Here is a 24,476-nt window from a genome sequence, read left to right as displayed (position 1 = left end):
TTGGAGACTGATGGCATAAGGCTTCTTTTCCCATTATGAAAGCTCCGTTCATGCGGCCTCGAATCTACCTGAAAAGCATTGTTGTTGCCGGGGTTTTCCTCACTGCCGGCATGGTTCTGAGAAGAAAATGAGTTTTCTCCTGAGAAACCTTGGGTTTCCAGTTCCTTGTTGGAAGCTCACCCTGCTCTGCGCTATACCTAAAGTGAAAGTCAACGTGAGCCCAAGCTTCGAAGTAAGGCCCTGATTATCCTTGCAAAACGAGAGGTGTGCAGCAGCTCCATGAGGCCTTCATCGTTGTTCTGCTTTAGTTTCAAGGTAGTAAGCTTTTCAACACTCCTATGGGACTTGCTACAGCACCCGTTTCAATCAGAACACTGCGTAGAACCAGGAAGCTCTGCTCCTGCGTGTATGCTGCGTGTCAACCTAGAAATTAGAGACTGATGGCACAAGGCTAGTTTTCCCATTATGAAAGCTCCGTTGATGCGGCCCCGAAGCTACCTGAAAAGCACTGTTGTTACCGTGCTTTTACTTACAGCCGGCATGGTTCATAGAAGAAAATGAGTTTTCTCGAAAGAAACCTTGTGCTTCCAGTTCCTAGTTGGAAGCTCACCCTGCTCTGCTCTATACCAAACGTGAAAGTCAATGTGAGCACTAGCCTCGAAGTAAGGCCCTGATTATCCTGGCAAAACGGGAGGCGTGCAGCAGCTCCATGAGGCCTTCATCGCTGTTCTGCTTTAGTTTCACGGTAGTAAGCTTTCCAAGACTCCTAGGGACTTTGCTTAAGCAACCGTTTCGGTACCAGAACACTGCGTAGAGACAGTAAGCTCTGGTCCTGCGTGTATGCTGCGTGTCAACCTAGAAATTGGAGACTGATGGCATAAGGCTTCTTTTCCCATTATGAAAGCTCCGTTCATGCGGCCTCGAAGCTACCTGATAAGCATTGTTGTTGCCGGGGTTTTCCTCACTGCCGGCATGGTTCTGAGAAGAAAATGAGTTTTCTCCTGAGAAACCTTGGGTTTCCAGTTCCTTGTTGGAAGCTCACCCTGCTCTGCGCTATACCTAAAATGAAAGTCAACGTGAGCCCAAGCTTCGAAGTAAGGCCCTGATTATCCTTGCAAAACGAGAGGTGTGCAGCAGCTCCATGAGGCCTTCATCGTTGTTCTGCTTTAGTTTCAAGGTAGTAAGCTTTTCAACACTCCTAGGGGACTTGCTTCAGCACCCGTTTCAGTACCAGAACACTGCGTAGAACCAGGAAGCTCTGCTCCTGCGTGTATGCTGCGTGTCAACCTAGAAATTAGAGACCGATGGCACAAAGCTAGTTTTCCCATTATGAAAGCTCCGTTGATGCGGCCCCGAAGCTACCTGAAAAGCACTGTTGTTACCGTGCTTTTACTTACAGCCGGCATGGTTCATAGAAGAAAATGAGTTTTCTCGAAAGAAACCTTTTGCTTCCAGTTCCTAGTTGGAAGCTCACCCGGCTCTGCTCTATACCAAACGTGAAAGTCAATGTGAGCACTAGCCTCGAAGTAAGGCCCTGATTATCCTGGCAAAACGGGAGGCGTGCAGCAGCTCCATGAGGCCTTCATCGCTGTTCTGCTTTAGTTTCACGGTAGTAAGCTTTCCAACATTCCTAGGGACCTTGCTTAAGCAACCGTTTCGGTACCAGAACACTGCGTAGAGACAGTAAACTCTGGTCCTGCGTGTATGCTGCGTGTCAACCTAGAAATTGGAGACTGATGGCATAAGGCTTCTTTTCCCATTATGAAAGCTCCGTTCATGCGGCCTCGAAGCTACCTGAAAAGCATTGTTGTTGCCGGGGTTTTCCTCACTGCCGGCATGGTTCTGAGAAGAAAATGAGTTTTCTCCTAAGAAACCTTGGGTTTCCAGTTCCTTGTTGGAAGCTCACCCTGCTCTGCGCTATACCTAAAATGAAAGTCAACGTGAGCCCAAGCTTCGAAGTAAGGCCCTGATTATCCTTGCAAAACGAGAGGCGTGCAGCAGCTCCATGAGGCCTTCATAGTTGTTCTGCTTTAGTTTCAAGGTAGTAAGCTTTTCAACACTCCTAGGGGCCTTGCTTCAGCACCCGTTTCAGTACCAGAACACTGCGGAGAACCAGGAAGCTCTGGTCCTGCGTGTATGCTGCGTGTCAACCTAGAAATTGGAGACTGATGCCATAAAGCTTCTTTTCCCATTATGAAAGCTCCGTTGATGCGGCCCCGAAGCTACCTGAAAAGCACTGTTGTTACCGTGCTTTTACTTACAGCCGGCATGGTTCATAGAAGAAAATGAGTTTTCTCGAAAGAATCCTTGTGCTTCCAGTTCCTAGTTGGAAGCTCACCCTGCTCTGCTCTATACCAAATGTGAAAGTCAATGTGAGCACTAGCCTCGAAGTAAGGCCCTGATTATCCTTGCAAAACGAGAGGCGTGCAGCAGCTCCATGAGGCCTTCATCGTTGTTCTGCTTTAGTTTCAAGGTAGTAAGCTTTTCAACACTCCTAGGGGCCTTGCTTCAGCACCCGTTTCAGTACCAGAACACTGCGTAGAATCAGGAAGCTCTGCTCCTGCGTGTATGCTGCGTGTCAACCTAGAAATTAGAGACTGATGGCACAAGGCTAGTTTTCCCATTATGAAAGCTCTGTTGATGCGGCCCCGAAGCTACCTGAAAAGCACTGTTGTTACCGTGCTTTTACTTACAGCCGGCATGGTTCATAGAAGAAAATGAGTTTTCTCGAAAGAAACCTTGTGCTTCCAGTTCCTAGTTGGAAGCTCACCCTGCTCTGCTCTATACCAAATGTGAAAGTCAATGTGAGCACTAGCCTCGAAGTAAGGCCCTGATTATCCTGGCAAAACGGGAGGCGTGCAGCAGCTCCATGAGGCAGGCATTCATCGCTGTTCTGCTTTAGTTTCACGGTAGTAAGCTTTCCAAGACTCCTAGGGACTTTGCTTAAGCAACCGTTTCGGTACCAGAACACTGCGTAGAGACAGTAAGCTCTGGTCCTGCGTGTATGCTGCGTGTCAACCTAGAAATTGGAGACTGATGGCATAAGGCTTCTTTTCCCATTATGAAAGCTCCGTTCATGCGGCCTCGAAGCTACCTGAAAAGCATTGTTGTTGCCGGGGTTTTCCTCACTGCCGGCATGGTTCTGAGAAGAAAATGAGTTTTCTCCTAAGAAACCTTGGGTTTCCAGTTCCTTGTTGGAAGCTCACCCTGCTCTGCGCTATACCTAAAATGAAAGTCAACGTGAGCCCAAGCTTCGAAGTAAGGCCCTGATTATCCTTGCAAAACGAGAGGCGTGCAGCAGCTCCATGAGGCCTTCATCGCTGTTCTGCTTTAGTTTCAAGGTAGTAAGCTTTTCAACACTCCTAGGGGCCTTGCTTCAGCACCCGTTTCAGTCAGAACACTGCGTAGAACCAGGAAGCTCTGCTCCTGCGTGTATGCTGCGTGTCAACCTAGAAATTGGAGACTGATGCCATAAAGCTTCTTTTCCCATTATGAAAGCTCCGTTGATGCGGCCCCGAAGCTACCTGAAAAGCACTGTTGTTACCGTGCTTTTACTTACAGCCGGCATGGCACATAGAAGAAAATGAGTTTTCTCGAAAGAAACCTTGTGCTTCCAGTTCCTAGTTGAAAGCTCACCCTGCTCTGCTCTATACCTAAAGTGAAAGTCAACGTGAGCCCAAGCTTCGAAGTAAGGCCCTGATTATCCTTGCAAAACGAGAGGCGTGCAGCAGCTCCATGAGGCCTTCATCGTTGTTCTGCTTTAGTTTCAAGGTAGTAAGCTTTTCAACACTCCTAGGGGACTTGCTTCAGCACCCGTTTCAGTACCAGAACACTGCGTAGAACCAGGAAGCTCTGCTCCTGCGTGTATGCTGCGTGTCAACCTAGAAATTGGAGACTGATGGCATAAGGCTTCTTTTCCCATTATGAAAGCTCCGTTCATGCGGCCTCGAATCTACCTGAAAAGCATTGTTGTTGCCGGGGTTTTCCTCACTGCCGGCATGGTTCTGAGAAGAAAATGAGTTTTCTCCTGAGAAACCTTGGGTTTCCAGTTCCTTGTTGGAAGCTCACCCTGCTCTGCGCTATACCTAAAGTGAAAGTCAACGTGAGCCCAAGCTTCGAAGTAAGGCCCTGATTATCCTTGCAAAACGAGAGGTGTGCAGCAGCTCCATGAGGCCTTCATCGTTGTTCTGCTTTAGTTTCAAGGTAGTAAGCTTTTCAACACTCCTATGGGACTTGCTACAGCACCCGTTTCAATCAGAACACTGCGTAGAACCAGGAAGCTCTGCTCCTGCGTGTATGCTGCGTGTCAACCTAGAAATTAGAGACTGATGGCACAAGGCTAGTTTTCCCATTATGAAAGCTCCGTTGATGCGGCCCCGAAGCTACCTGAAAAGCACTGTTGTTACCGTGCTTTTACTTACAGCCGGCATGGTTCATAGAAGAAAATGAGTTTTCTCGAAAGAAACCTTGTGCTTCCAGTTCCTAGTTGGAAGCTCACCCTGCTCTGCTCTATACCAAACGTGAAAGTCAATGTGAGCACTAGCCTCGAAGTAAGGCCCTGATTATCCTGGCAAAACGGGAGGCGTGCAGCAGCTCCATGAGGCCTTCATCGCTGTTCTGCTTTAGTTTCACGGTAGTAAGCTTTCCAACATTCCTAGGGACTTTGCTTAAGCAACCGTTTCGGTACCAGAACACTGCGTAGAGACAGTAAGCTCTGGTCCTGCGTGTATGCTGCGTGTCAACCTAGAAATTGGAGACTGATGGCATAAGGCTTCTTTTCCCATTATGAAAGCTCCGTTCATGCGGCCTCGAATCTACCTGAAAAGCATTGTTGTTGCCGGGGTTTTCCTCACTGCCGGCATGGTTCTGAGAAGAAAATGAGTTTTCTCCTGAGAAACCTTGGGTTTCCAGTTCCTTGTTGGAAGCTCACCCTGCTCTGCGCTATACCTAAAGTGAAAGTCAACGTGAGCCCAAGCTTCGAAGTAAGGCCCTGATTATCCTTGCAAAACGAGAGGCGTGCAGCAGCTCCATGAGGCCTTCATCGTTGTTCTGCTTTAGTTTCAAGGTAGTAAGCTTTTCAACACTCCTAGGGGCCTTGCTTCAGCACCCGTTTCAGTACCAGAACACTGCGTAGAACCAGGAAGCTCTGCTCCTGCGTGTATGCTGCGTGTCAACCTAGAAATTAGAGACTGATGGCACAAGGCTAGTTTTCCCATTATGAAAGCTCCGTTGATGCGGCCCCGAAGCTACCTGAAAAGCACTGTTGTTACCGTGCTTTTACTTACAGCCGGCATGGTTCATAGAAGAAAATGAGTTTTCTCGAAAGAAACCTTGTGCTTCCAGTTCCTAGTTGGAAGCTCACCCTGCTCTGCTCTATACCAAACGTGAAAGTCAATGTGAGCACTAGCCTCGAAATAAGGCCCTGATTATCCTGGCAAAACGGGAGGCGTGCAGCAGCTCCATGAGGCCTTCATCGCTGTTCTGCTTTAGTTTCACGGTAGTAAGCTTTCCAAGACTCCTAGGGACTTTGCTTAAGCAACCGTTTCGGTACCAGAACACTGCGTAGAGACAGTAAGCTCTGGTCCTGCGTGTATGCTGCGTGTCAACCTAGAAATTGGAGACTGATGGCATAAGGCTTCTTTTCCCATTATGAAAGCTCCGTTCATGCGGCCTCGAAGCTACCTGAAAAGCATTGTTGTTGCCGGGGTTTTCCTCACTGCCGGCATGGTTCTGAGAAGAAAATGAGTTTTCTCCTAAGAAACCTTGGGTTTCCAGTTCCTTGTTGGAAGCTCACCCTGCTCTGCGCTATACCTAAAATGAAAGTCAACGTGAGCCCAAGCTTCGAAGTAAGGCCCTGATTATCCTTGCAAAACGAGAGGCGTGCAGCAGCTCCATGAGGCCTTCATCGCTGTTCTGCTTTAGTTTCAAGGTAGTAAGCTTTTCAACACTCCTAGGGGCCTTGCTTCAGCACCCGTTTCAGTACCAGAACACTGCGTAGAACCAGGAAGCTCTGCTCCTGCGTGTATGCTGCGTGTCAACCTAGAAATTAGAGACTGATGGCACAAGGCTAGTTTTCCCATTATGAAAGCTCCGTTGATGCGGCCCCGAAGCTACCTGAAAAGCACTGTTGTTACCGTGCTTTTACTTACAGCCGGCATGGTTCATAGAAGAAAATGAGTTTTCTCGAAAGAATCCTTGTGCTTCCAGTTCCTAGTTGGAAGCTCACCCTGCTCTGCTCTATACCAAATGTGAAAGTCAATGTGAGCACTAGCCTCGAAGTAAGGCCCTGATTATCCTTGCAAAACGAGAGGCGTGCAGCAGCTCCATGAGGCCTTCATCGTTGTTCTGCTTTAGTTTCAAGGTAGTAAGCTTTTCAACACTCCTAGGGGCCTTGCTTCAGCACCCGTTTCAGTACCAGAACACTGCGTAGAATCAGGAAGCTCTGCTCCTGCGTGTATGCTGCGTGTCAACCTAGAAATTAGAGACTGATGGCACAAGGCTAGTTTTCCCATTATGAAAGCTCTGTTGATGCGGCCCCGAAGCTACCTGAAAAGCACTGTTGTTACCGTGCTTTTACTTACAGCCGGCATGGTTCATAGAAGAAAATGAGTTTTCTCGAAAGAAACCTTGTGCTTCCAGTTCCTAGTTGGAAGCTCACCCTGCTCTGCTCTATACCAAATGTGAAAGTCAATGTGAGCACTAGCCTCGAAGTAAGGCCCTGATTATCCTGGCAAAACGGGAGGCGTGCAGCAGCTCCATGAGGCAGGCATTCATCGCTGTTCTGCTTTAGTTTCACGGTAGTAAGCTTTCCAAGACTCCTAGGGACTTTGCTTAAGCAACCGTTTCGGTACCAGAACACTGCGTAGAGACAGTAAGCTCTGGTCCTGCGTGTATGCTGCGTGTCAACCTAGAAATTGGAGACTGATGGCATAAGGCTTCTTTTCCCATTATGAAAGCTCCGTTCATGCGGCCTCGAAGCTACCTGAAAAGCATTGTTGTTGCCGGGGTTTTCCTCACTGCCGGCATGGTTCTGAGAAGAAAATGAGTTTTCTCCTAAGAAACCTTGGGTTTCCAGTTCCTTGTTGGAAGCTCACCCTGCTCTGCGCTATACCTAAAATGAAAGTCAACGTGAGCCCAAGCTTCGAAGTAAGGCCCTGATTATCCTTGCAAAACGAGAGGCGTGCAGCAGCTCCATGAGGCCTTCATCGCTGTTCTGCTTTAGTTTCAAGGTAGTAAGCTTTTCAACACTCCTAGGGGCCTTGCTTCAGCACCCGTTTCAGTCAGAACACTGCGTAGAACCAGGAAGCTCTGCTCCTGCGTGTATGCTGCGTGTCAACCTAGAAATTGGAGACTGATGCCATAAAGCTTCTTTTCCCATTATGAAAGCTCCGTTGATGCGGCCCCGAAGCTACCTGAAAAGCACTGTTGTTACCGTGCTTTTACTTACAGCCGGCATGGCACATAGAAGAAAATGAGTTTTCTCGAAAGAAACCTTGTGCTTCCAGTTCCTAGTTGAAAGCTCACCCTGCTCTGCTCTATACCTAAAGTGAAAGTCAACGTGAGCCCAAGCTTCGAAGTAAGGCCCTGATTATCCTTGCAAAACGAGAGGCGTGCAGCAGCTCCATGAGGCCTTCATCGTTGTTCTGCTTTAGTTTCAAGGTAGTAAGCTTTTCAACACTCCTAGGGGACTTGCTTCAGCACCCGTTTCAGTACCAGAACACTGCGTAGAACCAGGAAGCTCTGCTCCTGCGTGTATGCTGCGTGTCAACCTAGAAATTGGAGACTGATGGCATAAGGCTTCTTTTCCCATTATGAAAGCTCCGTTCATGCGGCCTCGAATCTACCTGAAAAGCATTGTTGTTGCCGGGGTTTTCCTCACTGCCGGCATGGTTCTGAGAAGAAAATGAGTTTTCTCCTGAGAAACCTTGGGTTTCCAGTTCCTTGTTGGAAGCTCACCCTGCTCTGCGCTATACCTAAAGTGAAAGTCAACGTGAGCCCAAGCTTCGAAGTAAGGCCCTGATTATCCTTGCAAAACGAGAGGTGTGCAGCAGCTCCATGAGGCCTTCATCGTTGTTCTGCTTTAGTTTCAAGGTAGTAAGCTTTTCAACACTCCTATGGGACTTGCTACAGCACCCGTTTCAATCAGAACACTGCGTAGAACCAGGAAGCTCTGCTCCTGCGTGTATGCTGCGTGTCAACCTAGAAATTAGAGACTGATGGCACAAGGCTAGTTTTCCCATTATGAAAGCTCCGTTGATGCGGCCCCGAAGCTACCTGAAAAGCACTGTTGTTACCGTGCTTTTACTTACAGCCGGCATGGTTCATAGAAGAAAATGAGTTTTCTCGAAAGAAACCTTGTGCTTCCAGTTCCTAGTTGGAAGCTCACCCTGCTCTGCTCTATACCAAACGTGAAAGTCAATGTGAGCACTAGCCTCGAAGTAAGGCCCTGATTATCCTGGCAAAACGGGAGGCGTGCAGCAGCTCCATGAGGCCTTCATCGCTGTTCTGCTTTAGTTTCACGGTAGTAAGCTTTCCAACATTCCTAGGGACTTTGCTTAAGCAACCGTTTCGGTACCAGAACACTGCGTAGAGACAGTAAGCTCTGGTCCTGCGTGTATGCTGCGTGTCAACCTAGAAATTGGAGACTGATGGCATAAGGCTTCTTTTCCCATTATGAAAGCTCCGTTCATGCGGCCTCGAATCTACCTGAAAAGCATTGTTGTTGCCGGGGTTTTCCTCACTGCCGGCATGGTTCTGAGAAGAAAATGAGTTTTCTCCTGAGAAACCTTGGGTTTCCAGTTCCTTGTTGGAAGCTCACCCTGCTCTGCGCTATACCTAAAGTGAAAGTCAACGTGAGCCCAAGCTTCGAAGTAAGGCCCTGATTATCCTTGCAAAACGAGAGGCGTGCAGCAGCTCCATGAGGCCTTCATCGTTGTTCTGCTTTAGTTTCAAGGTAGTAAGCTTTTCAACACTCCTAGGGGCCTTGCTTCAGCACCCGTTTCAGTACCAGAACACTGCGTAGAACCAGGAAGCTCTGCTCCTGCGTGTATGCTGCGTGTCAACCTAGAAATTAGAGACTGATGGCACAAGGCTAGTTTTCCCATTATGAAAGCTCCGTTGATGCGGCCCCGAAGCTACCTGAAAAGCACTGTTGTTACCGTGCTTTTACTTACAGCCGGCATGGTTCATAGAAGAAAATGAGTTTTCTCGAAAGAAACCTTGTGCTTCCAGTTCCTAGTTGGAAGCTCACCCTGCTCTGCTCTATACCAAACGTGAAAGTCAATGTGAGCACTAGCCTCGAAATAAGGCCCTGATTATCCTGGCAAAACGGGAGGCGTGCAGCAGCTCCATGAGGCCTTCATCGCTGTTCTGCTTTAGTTTCACGGTAGTAACCTTTCCAAGACTCCTAGGGACTTTGCTTAAGCAACCGTTTCGGTACCAGAACACTGCGTAGAGACAGTAAGCTCTGGTCCTGCGTGTATGCTGCGTGTCAACCTAGAAATTGGAGACTGATGGCATAAGGCTTCTTTTCCCATTATGAAAGCTCCGTTCATGCGGCCTCGAAGCTACCTGAAAAGCATTGTTGTTGCCGGGGTTTTCCTCACTGCCGGCATGGTTCTGAGAAGAAAATGAGTTTTCTCCTAAGAAACCTTGGGTTTCCAGTTCCTTGTTGGAAGCTCACCCTGCTCTGCGCTATACCTAAAATGAAAGTCAACGTGAGCCCAAGCTTCGAAGTAAGGCCCTGATTATCCTTGCAAAACGAGAGGCGTGCAGCAGCTCCATGAGGCCTTCATCGCTGTTCTGCTTTAGTTTCAAGGTAGTAAGCTTTTCAACACTCCTAGGGGCCTTGCTTCAGCACCCGTTTCAGTACCAGAACACTGCGTAGAACCAGGAAGCTCTGCTCCTGCGTGTATGCTGCGTGTCAACCTAGAAATTAGAGACTGATGGCACAAGGCTAGTTTTCCCATTATGAAAAGCTCCGTTGATGCGGCCCCGAAGCTACCTGAAAAGCACTGTTGTTACCGTGCTTTTACTTACATCCGGCATGGTTCATAGAAGAAAATGAGTTTTCTCGAAAGAAACCTTGTCCTTCCAGTTCCTAGTTGGAAGCTCACCCTGCTCTGCTCTATACCAAATGTGAAAGTCAATGTGAGCACTAGCCTCGAAGTAAGGCCCTGATTATCCTTGCAAAACGAGAGGCGTGCAGCAGCTCCATGAGGCCTTCATCGTTGTTCTGCTTTAGTTTCAAGGTAGTAAGCTTTTCAACACTCCTAGGGGCCTTGCTTCAGCACCCGGTCAGTACCAGAACACTGCGTAGAATCAGGAAGCTCTGCTCCTGCGTGTATGCTGCGTGTCAACCTAGAAATTAGAGACCGATGGCACAAAGCTAGTTTTCCCATTATGAAAGCTCCGTTGATGCGGCCCCGAAGCTACCTGAAAAGCACTGTTGTTACCGTGCTTTTACTTACAGCCGGCATGGTTCATAGAAGAAAATGAGTTTTCTCGAAAGAAACCTTGTGCTTCCAGTTCCTAGTTGGAAGCTCACCGGGCTCTGCTCTATACCAAACGTGAAAGTCAATGTGAGCACTAGCCTCGAAGTAAGGCCCTGATTATCCTGGCAAAACGGGAGGCGTGCAGCAGCTCCATGAGGCCTTCATCGCTGTTCTGCTTTAGTTTCACGGTAGTAAGCTTTCCAACATTCCTAGGGACTTTGCTTAAGCAACCGTTTCGGTACCAGAACCCTGCGTAGAGACAGTAAATTCTGGTCCTGCGTGTATGCTGCGTGTCAACCTAGAAATTGGAGACTGATGGCATAAGGCTTCTTTTCCCATTATGAAAGCTCCGTTCATGCGGCCTCGAAGCTACCTGAAAAGCATTGTTGTTGCCGGGGTTTTCCTCACTGCCGGCATGGTTCTGAGAAGAAAATGAGTTTTCTCCTAAGAAACCTTGGGTTTCCAGTTCCTTGTTGGAAGCTCACCCTGCTCTGCGCTATACCTAAAATGAAAGTCAACGTGAGCCCAAGCTTCGAAGTAAGGCCCTGATTATCCTTGCAAAACGAGAGGCGTGCAGCAGCTCCATGAGGCCTTCATCGTTGTTCTGCTTTAGTTTCAAGGTAGTAAGCTTTTCAACACTCCTAGGGTCCTTGCTTCAGCACCCGTTTCAGTACCAGAACACTGCATAGAACCAGGAAGCTCTGGTCCTGCGTGTATGCTGCGTGTCAACCTAGAAATTGGAGACTGATGGCATAAAGCTTCTTTTCCCATTATGAAAGCTCCGTTCATGCGGCCTCGAAGCTACCTGAAAAGCATGGTTGTTGCCGGGGTTTTGCTCACTGCCGGCATGGTTCTGAGAAGAAAATGAGTTTTCTCCTAAGAAACCTTGTGTTTCCAGTACCTTGTTGGAAGCTCACCCTGCTCTGCTCTATACCTAATGTGAAAGTCAACGTGAGCCCAAGCTTCGAACTAAGGCCCTGATTATCCTTGCAAAACGAGAGGCGTGCAGCAGCTCCATGAGGCCTTCATCGTTGTTCTGCTTTAGTTTCAAGGTACTAAGCTTTTCAACACTCCTAGGGGCCTTGCTTCAGCACCCGTTTCAGTACCAGAACACTGCGTAGAACCAGGAAGCTCTGCTCCTGCGTGTATGCTGCGTGTCAACTTAGAAATTAGAGACTGATGGCACAAGGCTTGTTTTCCCATTTTGAAAGCTCCAGTCATGCGGCCCCGAAGCTACCTGAAAAGCACTGTTGTTACCGTGCTTTTACTTACAGCCGGCATGGCACATAGAAGAAAATGAGTTTTCTCGAAAGAAACCTTGTGCTTCCAGTTCCTAGTTGGAAGCTCACCCTGCTCTGCTCTATACCTAAAGTGAAAGTCATGGTGAGCACAAGCTTCGAAGCAAGGCCCTGATTATCCTGGCAAAACGGGAGGCGTGCAGCAGCTCCATGAGGCCTTCATCGCTGTTCTGCTTTAGTTTCACGGTAGTAAGCTTTCCAAGACTCCTAGGGACTTTGCTTAAGCCACCGTTTCGGTACCAGAACACTGCGTAGAGACAGTAAGCTCTGGTCCTGCGTGTATGCTGCGTGTCAACCTAGAAATTGGAGACTGATGGCATAAGGCTTCTTTTCCCATTATGAAAGCTCCGTTCATGCGGCCTCGAAGCTACCTGAAAAGCATTGTTGTTGCCGGGGTTTTCCTCACTGCCGGCATGGTTCTGAGAAGAAAATGAGTTTTCTCTTAATAAACCTGGTGTTTCCAGTTCCTTGTTGGAAGCTCACCCTGCTCTGCGCTATACCTAAAGTGAAAGTCAACGTGAGCCCAAGCTTCGAAGTAAGGCCCTGATTATCCTTGCAAAACGAGAGGTGTGCAGCAGCTCCATGAGGCCTTCATCGTTGTTCTGCTTTAGTTTCAAGGTAGTAAGCTTTTCAACACTCCTATGGGACTTGCTTCAGCACCCGTTTCAGTACCAGAACACTGCGTAGAACCAGGAAGCTCTGCTTCTGCGTGTATGCTGCGTGTCAACCTAGAAATTAGAGACTGATGGCACAAGGCTAGTTTTCCCATTATGAAAGCTCCGTTGATGCGGCCCCGAAGCTACCTGAAAAGCACTGTTGTTACCGTGCTTTTACTTACAGCCGGCATGGTTCATAGAAGAAAATGAGTTTTCTCGAAAGAAACCTTGTGCTTCCAGTTCCTAGTTGGAAGCTCACCCTGCTCTGCTCTATACCAAACGTGAAAGTCAATGTGAGCACTAGCCTCGAAGTAAGGCCCTGATTATCCTGGCAAAACGGGAGGCGTGCAGCAGCTCCATGAGGCCTTCATCGCTGTTCTGCTTTAGTTTCACGGTAGTAAGCTTTCCAACATTCCTAGGGACTTTGCTTAAGCAACCGTTTCGGTACCAGAACACTGCGTAGAAACAGTAAGCTCTGGTCCTGCGTGTATGCTGCGTGTCAACCTAGAAATTGGAGACTGATGGCATAAGGCTTCTTTTCCCATTATGAAAGCTCCGTTCATGCGGCCTCGAATCTACCTGAAAAGCATTGTTGTTGCCGGGGTTTTCCTCACTGCCGGCATGGTTCTGAGAAGAAAATGAGTTTTCTCCTGAGAAACCTTGGGTTTCCAGTTCCTTGTTGGAAGCTCACCCTGCTCTGCGCTATACCTAAAGTGAAAGTCAACGTGAGCCCAAGCTTCGAAGTAAGGCCCTGATTATCCTTGCAAAACGAGAGGTGTGCAGCAGCTCCATGAGGCCTTCATCGTTGTTCTGCTTTAGTTTCAAGGTAGTAAGCTTTTCAACACTCCTATGGGACTTGCTACAGCACCCGTTTCAATCAGAACACTGCGTAGAACCAGGAAGCTCTGCTCCTGCGTGTATGCTGCGTGTCAACCTAGAAATTAGAGACTGATGGCACAAGGCTAGTTTTCCCATTATGAAAGCTCCGTTGATGCGGCCTCGAAGCTACCTGAAAAGCACTGTTGTTACCGTGCTTTTACTTACAGCCGGCATGGTTCATAGAAGAAAATGAGTTTTCTCGAAAGAAACCTTGTGCTTCCAGTTCCTAGTTGGAAGCTCACCCTGCTCTGCTCTATACCAAACGTGAAAGTCAATGTGAGCACTAGCCTCGAAGTAAGGCCCTGATTATCCTGGCAAAACGGGAGGCGTGCAGCAGCTCCATGAGGCCTTCATCGCTGTTCTGCTTTAGTTTCACGGTAGTAAGCTTTCCAACATTCCTAGGGACTTTGCTTAAGCAACCGTTTCGGTACCAGAACACTGCGTAGAGACAGTAAGCTCTGGTCCTGCGTGTATGCTGCGTGTCAACCTAGAAATTGGAGACTGATGGCATAAGGCTTCTTTTCCCATTATGAAAGCTCCGTTCATGCGGCCTCGAATCTACCTGAAAAGCATTGTTGTTGCCGGGGTTTTCCTCACTGCCGGCATGGTTCTGAGAAGAAAATGAGTTTTCTCCTGAGAAACCTTGGGTTTCCAGTTCCTTGTTGGAAGCTCACCCTGCTCTGCGCTATACCTAAAGTGAAAGTCAACGTGAGCCCAAGCTTCGAAGTAAGGCCCTGATTATCCTTGCAAAACGAGAGGCGTGCAGCAGCTCCATGAGGCCTTCATCGTTGTTCTGCTTTAGTTTCAAGGTAGTAAGCTTTTCAACACTCCTAGGGGCCTTGCTTCAGCACCCGTTTCAGTACCAGAACACTGCGTAGAACCAGGAAGCTCTGCTCCTGCGTGTATGCTGCGTGTCAACCTAGAAATTAGAGACTGATGGCACAAGGCTAGTTTTCCCATTATGAAAGCTCCGTTGATGCGGCCCCGAAGCTACCTGAAAAGCACTGTTGTTACCGTGCTTTTACTTACAGCCGGCATGGTTCATAGAAGAAAATGAGTTTTCTCGAAAGAAACCTTGTGCTTCCAGTTCCTAGTTGGAAGCTCACCCTGCTCTGCTCTATACCAAACGTGAAAGTCAATGTGAGCACTAGCCTCGAAATAAGGCCCTGATTATCCTGGCAAAACGGGAGGCGTGCAGCAGCTCCATGAGGCCTTCATCGCTGTTCTGCTTTAGTTTCACGGTAGTAACCTTTCCAAGACTCCTAGGGACTTTGCTTAAGCAACCGTTTCGGTACCAGAACACTGCGTAGAGACAGTAAGCTCTGGTCCTGCGTGTATGCTGCGTGTCAACCTAGAAATTGGAGACTGATGGCATAAGGCTTCTTTTCCCATTATGAAAGCTCCGTTCATGCGGCCTCGAAGCTACCTGAAAAGCATTGTTGTTGCCGGGGTTTTCCTCACTGCCGGCATGGTTCTGAGAAGAAAATGAGTTTTCTCCTAAGAAACCTTGGGTTTCCAGTTCCTTGTTGGAAGCTCACCCTGCTCTGCGCTATACCTAAAGTGAAAGTCAACGTGAGCCCAAGCTTCGAAGTAAGGCCCTGATTATCCTTGCAAAACGAGAGGCGTGCAGCAGCTCCATGAGGCCTTCATCGCTGTTCTGCTTTAGTTTCAAGGTAGTAAGCTTTTCAACACTCCTAGGGGCCTTGCTTCAGCACCCGTTTCAGTCAGAACACTGCGTAGAACCAGGAAGCTCTGCTCCTGCGTGTATGCTGCGTGTCAACCTAGAAATTGGAGACTGATGCCATAAAGCTTCTTTTCCCATTATGAAAGCTCCGTTGATGCGGCCCCGAAGCTACCTGAAAAGCACTGTTGTTACCGTGCTTTTACTTACAGCCGGCATGGCACATAGAAGAAAATGAGTTTTCTCGAAAGAAACCTTGTGCTTCCAGTTCCTAGTTGAAAGCTCACCCTGCTCTGCTCTATACCTAAAGTGAAAGTCAACGTGAGCCCAAGCTTCGAAGTAAGGCCCTGATTATCCTTGCAAAACGAGAGGCGTGCAGCAGCTCCATGAGGCCTTCATCGTTGTTCTGCTTTAGTTTCAAGGTAGTAAGCTTTTCAACACTCCTAGGGGCCTTGCTTCAGCACCCGTTTCAGTACCAGAACACTGCGTAGAACCAGGAAGCTCTGCTCCTGCGTGTATGCTGCGTGTCAACCTAAAATTAGAGACTGAAGGCCCAAGGCTAGTTTTCCCATTATGAAAGCTCCGTTGATGCGGCCCCGAAGCTACCTGAAAAGCACTGTTTTTACCGTGCTTTTACTTACAGCCGGCATGGTTCATAGAAGAAAATGAGTTTTCTCGAAAGAAACCTTGTGCTTCCAGTTCCTAGTTGGAAGCTCACCCTGCTCTGCTCTATACCAAACGTGAAAGTCAATGTGAGCACTAGCCTCGAAGTAAGGCCCTGATTATCCTGGCAAAACGGGAGGCGTGCAGCAGCTCCATGAGGCCTTCATCGCTGTTCTGCTTTAGTTTCACGGTAGTAAGCTTTCCAAGACTCCTAGGGACTTTGCTTAAGCAACCGTTTCGGTACCAGAACACTGCGTAGAGACAGTAAGCTCTGGTCCTGCGTGTATGCTGCGTGTCAACCTAGAAATTGGAGACTGATGGCATAAGGCTTCTTTTCCCATTATGAAAGCTCCGTTCATGCGGCCTCGAAGCTACCTGATAAGCATTGTTGTTGCCGGGGTTTTCCTCACTGCCGGCATGGTTCTGAGAAGAAAATGAGTTTTCTCCTGAGAAACCTTGGGTTTCCAGATCCTTGTTGGAAGCTCACCCTGCTCTGCGCTATACCTAAAGTGAAAGTCAACGTGAGCCCAAGCTTCGAAGTAAGGCCCTGATTATCCTTGCAAAACGAGAGGTGTGCAGCAGCTCCATGAGGCCTTCATCGTTGTTCTGCTTTAGTTTCAAGGTAGTAAGCTTTTCAACACTCCTAGGGGACTTGCTTCAGCACCCGTTTCAGTACCAGAACACTGCGTAGAACCAGGAAGCTCTGCTCCTGCGTGTATGCTGCGTGTCAACCTAGAAATTAGAGACCGATGGCACAAAGCTAGTTTTCCCATTATGAAAGCTCCGTTGATGCGGCCCCGAAGCTACCTGAAAAGCACTGTTGTTACCGTGCTTTTACTTACAGCCGGCATGGTTCATAGAAGAAAATGAGTTTTCTCGAAAGAAACCTTTTGCTTCCAGTTCCTAGTTGGAAGCTCACCCGGCTCTGCTCTATACCAAACGTGAAAGTCAATGTGAGCACTAGCCTCGAAGTAAGGCCCTGATTATCCTGGCAAAACGGGAGGCGTGCAGCAGCTCCATGAGGCCTTCATCGCTGTTCTGCTTTAGTTTCACGGTAGTAAGCTTTCCAAGACTCCTAGGGACTTTGCTTAAGCAACCGTTTCGGTACCAGAACACTGCGTAGAGACAGTAAGCTCTGGTCCTGCGTGTATGCTGCGTGTCAACCTAGAAATTGGAGACTGATGGCATAAGGCTTCTTTTCCCATTATGAAAGCTCCGTTCATGCGGCCTCGAAGCTACCTGAAAAGCATTGTTGTTGCCGGGGTTTTCCTCACTGCCGGCATGGTTCTGAGAAGAAAATGAGTTTTCTCCTAAGAAACCTTGGGTTTCCAGTTCCTTGTTGGAAGCTCACCCTGCTCTGCGCTATACCTAAAATGAAAGTCAACGTGAGCCCAAGCTTCGAAGTAAGGCCCTGATTATCCTTGCAAAACGAGAGGCGTGCAGCAGCTCCATGAGGCCTTCATCGCTGTTCTGCTTTAGTTTCAAGGTAGTAAGCTTTTCAACACTCCTAGGGGCCTTGCTTCAGCACCCGTTTCAGTCAGAACACTGCGTAGAACCAGGAAGCTCTGCTCCTGCGTGTATGCTGCGTGTCAACCTAGAAATTGGAGACTGATGCCATAAAGCTTCTTTTCCCATTATGAAAGCTCCGTTGATGCGGCCCCGAAGCTACCTGAAAAGCACTGTTGTTACCGTGCTTTTACTTACAGCCGGCATGGCACATAGAAGAAAATGAGTTTTCTCGAAAGAAACCTTGTGCTTCCAGTTCCTAGTTGAAAGCTCACCCTGCTCTGCTCTATACCTAAAGTGAAAGTCAACGTGAGCCCAAGCTTCGAAGTAAGGCCCTGATTATCCTTGCAAAACGAGAGGCGTGCAGCAGCTCCATGAGGCCTTCATCGTTGTTCTGCTTTAGTTTCAAGGTAGTAAGCTTTTCAACACTCCTAGGGGACTTGCTTCAGCACCCGTTTCAGTACCAGAACACTGCGTAGAACCAGGAAGCTCTGCTCCTGCGTGTATGCTGCGTGTCAACCTAGAAATTAGAGACCGATGGCACAAAGCTAGTTTTCCCATTATGAAAGCTCCGTTGATGCGGCCCCGAAGCTACCTGAAAAGCACTGTTGTTACCGTGCTTTTACTTACAGCCGGCATGGTTCATAGAAGAAAATGAGTTTTCTCGAAAGAAACCTTGTGCTTCCAGTTCCTAGTTGGAAGCTCACCCTGCTCTGCTCTATACCAAATGTGAAAGTCAATGTGAGCACTAGCCTCGAAGTAAGGCCCTGATTATCCTGGCAAAACGGGAGGCGTGCAGCAGCTCCATGAGGCAGGCATTCATCGCTGTTCTGCTTTAGTTTCACGGTAGTAAGCTTTCCAAGACTCCTAGGGACTTTGCTTAAGCAACCGTTTCGGTACCAGAACACTGCGTAGAGACAGTAAGCTCTGGTCCTGCGTGTATGCTGCGTGTCAACCTAGAAATTGGAGACTGATGGCATAAGGCTTCTTTTCCCATTATGAAAGCTCCGTTCATGCGGCCTCGAAGCTACCTGAAAAGCATTGTTGTTGCCGGGGTTTTCCTCACTGCCGGCATGGTTCTGAGAAGAAAATGAGTTTTCTCCTAAGAAACCTTGGGTTTCCAGTTCCTTGTTGGAAGCTCACCCTGCTCTGCGCTATACCTAAAATGAAAGTCAACGTGAGCCCAAGCTTCGAAGTAAGGCCCTGATTATCCTTGCAAAACGAGAGGCGTGCAGCAGCTCCATGAGGCCTTCATCGCTGTTCTGCTTTAGTTTCAAGGTAGTAAGCTTTTCAACACTCCTAGGGGCCTTGCTTCAGCACCCGTTTCAGTCAGAACACTGCGTAGAACCAGGAAGCTCTGCTCCTGCGTGTATGCTGCGTGTCAACCTAGAAATTGGAGACTGATGCCATAAAGCTTCTTTTCCCATTATGAAAGCTCCGTTGATGCGGCCCCGAAGCTACCTGAAAAGCACTGTTGTTACCGTGCTTTTACTTACAGCCGGCATGGCACATAGAAGAAAATGAGTTTTCTCGAAAGAAACCTTGTGCTTCCAGTTCCTAGTTGAAAGCTCACCCTGCTCTGCTCTATACCTAAAGTGAAAGTCAACGTGAGCCCAAGCTTCGAAGTAAGGCCCTGATTATCCTTGCAAAACGAGAGGCGTGCAGCAGCTCCATGAGGCCTTCATCGTTGTTCTGCTTTAGTTTCAAGGTAGTAAGCTTTTCAACACTCCTAGGGGACTTGCTTCAGCACCCGTTTCAGTACCAGAACACTGCGTAGAACCAGGAAGCTCTGCTCCTGCGTGTATGCTGCGTGTCAACCTAGAAATTAGAGACCGATGGCACAAAGCTAGTTTTCCCATTATGAAAGCTCCGTTGATGCGGCCCCGAAGCTACCTGAAAAGCACTGTTGTTACCGTGCTTTTACTTACAGCCGGCATGGTTCATAGAAGAAAATGAGTTTTCTCGAAAGAAACCTTTTGCTTCCAGTTCCTAGTTGGAAGCTCACCCGGCTCTGCTCTATACCAAACGTGAAAGTCAATGTGAGCACTAGCCTCGAAGTAAGGCCCTGATTATCCTGGCAAAACGGGAGGCGTGCAGCAGCTCCATGAGGCCTTCATCGCTGTTCTGCTTTAGTTTCACGGTAGTAAGCTTTCCAACATTCCTAGGGACTTTGCTTAAGCAACCGTTTCGGTACCAGAACACTGCGTAGAGACAGTAAACTCTGGTCCTGTGTGTATGCTGCGTGTCAACCTAGAAATTGGAGACTGATGGCATAAGGCTTCTTTTCCCATTATGAAAGCTCCGTTCATGCGGCCTCGAAGCTACCTGAAAAGCATTGTTGTTGCCGGGGTTTTCCTCACTGCCGGCATGGTTCTGAGAAGAAAATGAGTTTTCTCCTAAGAAACCTTGGGTTTCCAGTTCCTTGTTGGAAGCTCACCCTGCTCTGCGCTATACCTAAAATGAAAGTCAACGTGAGCCCAAGCTTCGAAGTAAGGCCCTGATTATCCTTGCAAAACGAGAGGCGTGCAGCAGCTCCATGAGGCCTTCATAGTTGTTCTGCTTTAGTTTCAAGGTAGTAAGCTTTTCAACACTCCTAGGGGCCTTGCTACAGCACCCGTTTCAGTACCAGAACACTGCGTAGAACCAGGAAGCTCTGGTCCTGCGTGTATGCTGCGTGTCAACCTAGAAATTGGAGACTGATGCCATAAAGCTTCTTTTCCCATTATGAAAGCTCCGTTGATGCGGCCCCGAAGCTACCTGAAAAGCACTGTTGTTACCGTGCTTTTACTTACAGCCGGCATGGTTCATAGAAGAAAATGAGTTTTCTCGAAAGAATCCTTGTGCTTCCAGTTCCTAGTTGGAAGCTCACCCTGCTCTGCTCTATACCAAATGTGAAAGTCAATGTGAGCACTAGCCTCGAAGTAAGGCCCTGATTATCTTTGCAAAACGAGAGGCGTGCAGCAGCTCCATGAGGCAGGCATTCATCGCTGTTCTGCTTTAGTTTCACGGTAGTAAGCTTTCCAAGACTCCTAGGGACTTTGCTTAAGCAACCGTTTCGGTACCAGAACACTGCGTAGAGACAGTAAGCTCTGGTCCTGCGTGTATGCTGCGTGTCAACCTAGAAATTGGAGACTGATGGCATAAGGCTTCTTTTCCCATTATGAAAGCTCCGTTCATGCGGCCTCGAAGCTACCTGAAAAGCATTGTTGTTGCCGGGGTTTTCCTCACTGCCGGCATGGTTCTGAGAAGAAAATGAGTTTTCTCCTAAGAAACCTTGGGTTTCCAGTTCCTTGTTGGAAGCTCACCCTGCTCTGCGCTATACCTAAAATGAAAGTCAACGTGAGCCCAAGCTTCGAAGTAAGGCCCTGATTATCCTTGCAAAACGAGAGGCGTGCAGCAGCTCCATGAGGCCTTCATCGCTGTTCTGCTTTAGTTTCAAGGTAGTAAGCTTTTCAACACTCCTAGGGGCCTTGCTTCAGCACCCGTTTCAGTCAGAACACTGCGTAGAACCAGGAAGCTCTGCTCCTGCGTGTATGCTGCGTGTCAACCTAGAAATTGGAGACTGATGCCATAAAGCTTCTTTTCCCATTATGAAAGCTCCGTTGATGCGGCCCCGAAGCTACCTGAAAAGCACTGTTGTTACCGTGCTTTTACTTACAGCCGGCATGGCACATAGAAGAAAATGAGTTTTCTCGAAAGAAACCTTGTGCTTCCAGTTCCTAGTTGAAAGCTCACCCTGCTCTGCTCTATACCTAAAGTGAAAGTCAACGTGAGCCCAAGCTTCGAAGTAAGGCCCTGATTATCCTTGCAAAACGAGAGGCGTGCAGCAGCTCCATGAGGCCTTCATCGTTGTTCTGCTTTAGTTTCAAGGTAGTAAGCTTTTCAACACTCCTAGGGGCCTTGCTTCAGCACCCGTTTCAGTACCAGAACACTGCGTAGAACCAGGAAGCTCTGCTCCTGCGTGTATGCTGCGTGTCAACCTAAAATTAGAGACTGATGGCCCAAGGCTAGTTTTCCCATTATGAAAGCTCCGTTGATGCGGCCCCGAAGCTACCTGAAAAGCACTGTTTTTACCGTGCTTTTACTTACAGCCGGCATGGTTCATAGAAGAAAATGAGTTTTCTCGAAAGAAACCTTGTGCTTCCAGTTCCTAGTTGGAAGCTCACCCTGCTCTGCTCTATACCAAACGTGAAAGTCAATGTGAGCACTAGCCTCGAAGTAAGGCCCTGATTATCCTGGCAAAACGGGAGGCGTGCAGCAGCTCCATGAGGCCTTCATCGCTGTTCTGCTTTAGTTTCACGGTAGTAAGCTTTCCAAGACTCCTAGGGACTTTGCTTAAGCAACCGTTTCGGTACCAGAACACTGCGTAGAGACAGTAAGCTCTGGTCCTTCGTGTATGCTGCGTGTCAACCTAGAAATTGGAGACTGATGGCATAAGGCTTCTTTTCCCATTATGAAAGCTCCGTTCATGCGGCCTCGAAGCTACCTGAAAAGCATTGTTGTTGCCGGGGTTTTCCTCACTGCCGGCATGGTTCTGAGAAGAAAATGAGTTTTCTCCTGAGAAACCTTGGGTTTCCAGTTCCTTGTTGGAAGCTCACCCTGCTCTGCGCTATACCTAAAGTGAAAGTCAACGTGAGCCCAAGCTTCGAAGTAAGGCCCTGATTATCCTTGCAAAACGAGAGGTGTGCAGCAGCTCCATGAGGCCTTCATCGTTGTTCTGCTTTAGTTTCAAGGTAGTAAGCTTTTCAACACTCCTAGGGGACTTGCTTCAGCACCCGTTTCAGTACCAGAACACTGCGTAGAACCAGGAAGCTCTGCTCCTGCGTGTATGCTGCGTGTCAACCTAGAAATTAGAGACCGATGGCACAAAGCTAGTTTTCCCATTATGAAAGCTCCGTTGATGCGGCCCCGAAGCTACCTGAAAAGCACTGTTGTTACCGTGCTTTTACTTACAGCCGGCATGGTTCATAGAAGAAAATGAGTTTTCTCGAAAGAAACCTTTTGCTTCCAGTTCCTAGTTGGAAGCTCACCCTGCTCTGCTCTATACCAAACGTGAAAGTCAATGTGAGCACTAGCCTCGAAGTAAGGCCCTGATTATCCTGGCAAAACGGGAGGCGTGCAGCAGCTCCATGAGGCCTTCATCGCTGTTCTGCTTTAGTTTCACGGTAGTAAGCTTTCCAACATTCCTAGGGACTTTGCTTAAGCAACCGTTTCGGTACCAGAACACTGCGTAGAGACAGTAAACTCTGGTCCTGCGTGTATGCTGCGTGTCAACCTAGAAATTGGAGACTGATGGCATAAGGCTTCTTTTCCCATTATGAAAGCTCCGTTCATGCGGCCTCGAAGCTACCTGAAAAGCATTGTTGTTGCCGGGGTTTTCCTCACTGCCGGCATGGTTCTGAGAAGAAAATGAGTTTTCTCCTAAGAAACCTTGGGTTTCCAGTTCCTTGTTGGAAGCTCACCCTGCTCTGCGCTATACCTAAAATGAAAGTCAACGTGAGCCCAAGCTTCGAAGTAAGGCCCTGATTATCCTTGCAAAACGAGAGGCGTGCAGCAGCTCCATGAGGCCTTCATAGTTGTTCTGCTTTAGTTTCAATGTAGTAAGCTTTTCAACACTCCTAGGGGCCTTGCTTCAGCACCCGTTTCAGTACCAGAACACTGCGTAGAACCAGGAAGCTCTGGTCCTGCGTGTATGCTGCGTGTCAACCTAGAAATTGGAGACTGATGCCATAAAGCTTCTTTTCCCATTATGAAAGCTCCGTTGATGCGGCCCCGAAGCTACCTGAAAAGCACTGTTGTTACCGTGCTTTTACTTACAGCCGGCATGGTTCATAGAAGAAAATGAGTTTTCTCGAAAGAATCCTTGTGCTTCCAGTTCCTAGTTGGAAGCTCACCCTGCTTGCTCTATACCAAATGTGAAAGTCAATGTGAGCACTAGCCTCGAAGTAAGGCCCTGATTATCCTTGCAAAACGAGAGGCGTGCAGCAGCTCCATGAGGCCTTCATCGTTGTTCTGCTTTAGTTTCAAGGTAGTAAGCTTTTCAACACTCCTAGGGGCCTTGCTTCAGCACCCGTTTCAGTACCAGAACACTGCGTAGAATCAGGAAGCTCTGCTCCTGCGTGTATGCTGCGTGTCAACCTAGAAATTAGAGACTGATGGCACAAGGCTAGTTTTCCCATTATGAAAGCTCTCTTGATGCGGCCCCGAAGCTACCTGAAAAGCACTGTTGTTACCGTGCTTTTACTTACAGCCGGCATGGTTCATAGAAGAAAATGAGTTTTCTCGAAAGAAACCTTGTGCTTCCAGTTCCTAGTTGGAAGCTCACCCTGCTCTGCTCTATACCAAATGTGAAAGTCAATGTGAGCACTAGCCTCGAAGTAAGGCCCTGATTATCCTGGCAAAACGGGAGGCGTGCAGCAGCTCCATGAGGCAGGCCTTCATCGCTGTTCTGCTTTAGTTTCACGGTAGTAAGCTTTCCAAGACTCCTAGGGACTTTGCTTAAGCAACCGTTTCGGTACCAGAACACTGCGTAGAGACAGTAAGCTCTGGTCCTGCGTGTATGCTGCGTGTCAACCTAGAAATTGGAGACTGATGGCATAAGGCTTCTTTTCCCATTATGAAAGCTCCGTTCATGCGGCCTCGAAGCTACCTGAAAAGCATTGTTGTTGCCGGGGTTTTCCTCACTGCCGGCATGGTTCTGAGAAGAAAATGAGTTTTCTCCTAAGAAACCTGGGGTTTCCAGTTCCTTGTTGGAAGCTCACCCTGCTCTGCGCTATACCTAAAATGAAAGTCAACGTGAGCCCAAGCTTCGAAGTAAGGCCCTGATTATCCTTGCAAAACGAGAGGCGTGCAGCAGCTCCATGAGGCCTTCATCGCTGTTCTGCTTTAGTTTCAAGGTAGTAAGCTTTTCAACACTCCTAGGGGCCTTGCTTCAGCACCCGTTTCAGTCAGAACACTGCGTAGAACCAGGAAGCTCTGCTCCTGCGTGTATGCTGCGTGTCAACCTAGAAATTAGAGACTGATGGCACAAGGCTTGTTTTCCCATTTTGAAATCTCCATTCATGCGGCCCCGAAGCTACCTGAAAAGCACTGTTGTTACCGTGCTTTTACTTACAGCCGGCATGGCACATAGAAGAAAATGAGTTTTCTCGAAAGAAACCTTGTGCTTCCAGTTCCTAGTTGAAAGCTCACCCTGCTCTGCTCTATACCTAAAGTGAAAGTCAACGTGAGCCCAAGCTTCGAAGTAAGGCCCTGATTATCCTTGCAAAACGAGAGGCGTGCAGCAGCTCCATGAGGCCTT

Source organism: Eubalaena glacialis, chromosome 6, assembly GCF_028564815.1.
Source record: "Eubalaena glacialis isolate mEubGla1 chromosome 6, mEubGla1.1.hap2.+ XY, whole genome shotgun sequence".
NCBI lineage: Eukaryota > Metazoa > Chordata > Mammalia > Artiodactyla > Balaenidae > Eubalaena > Eubalaena glacialis.
This window is presented reverse-complemented; position numbering follows the sequence as displayed.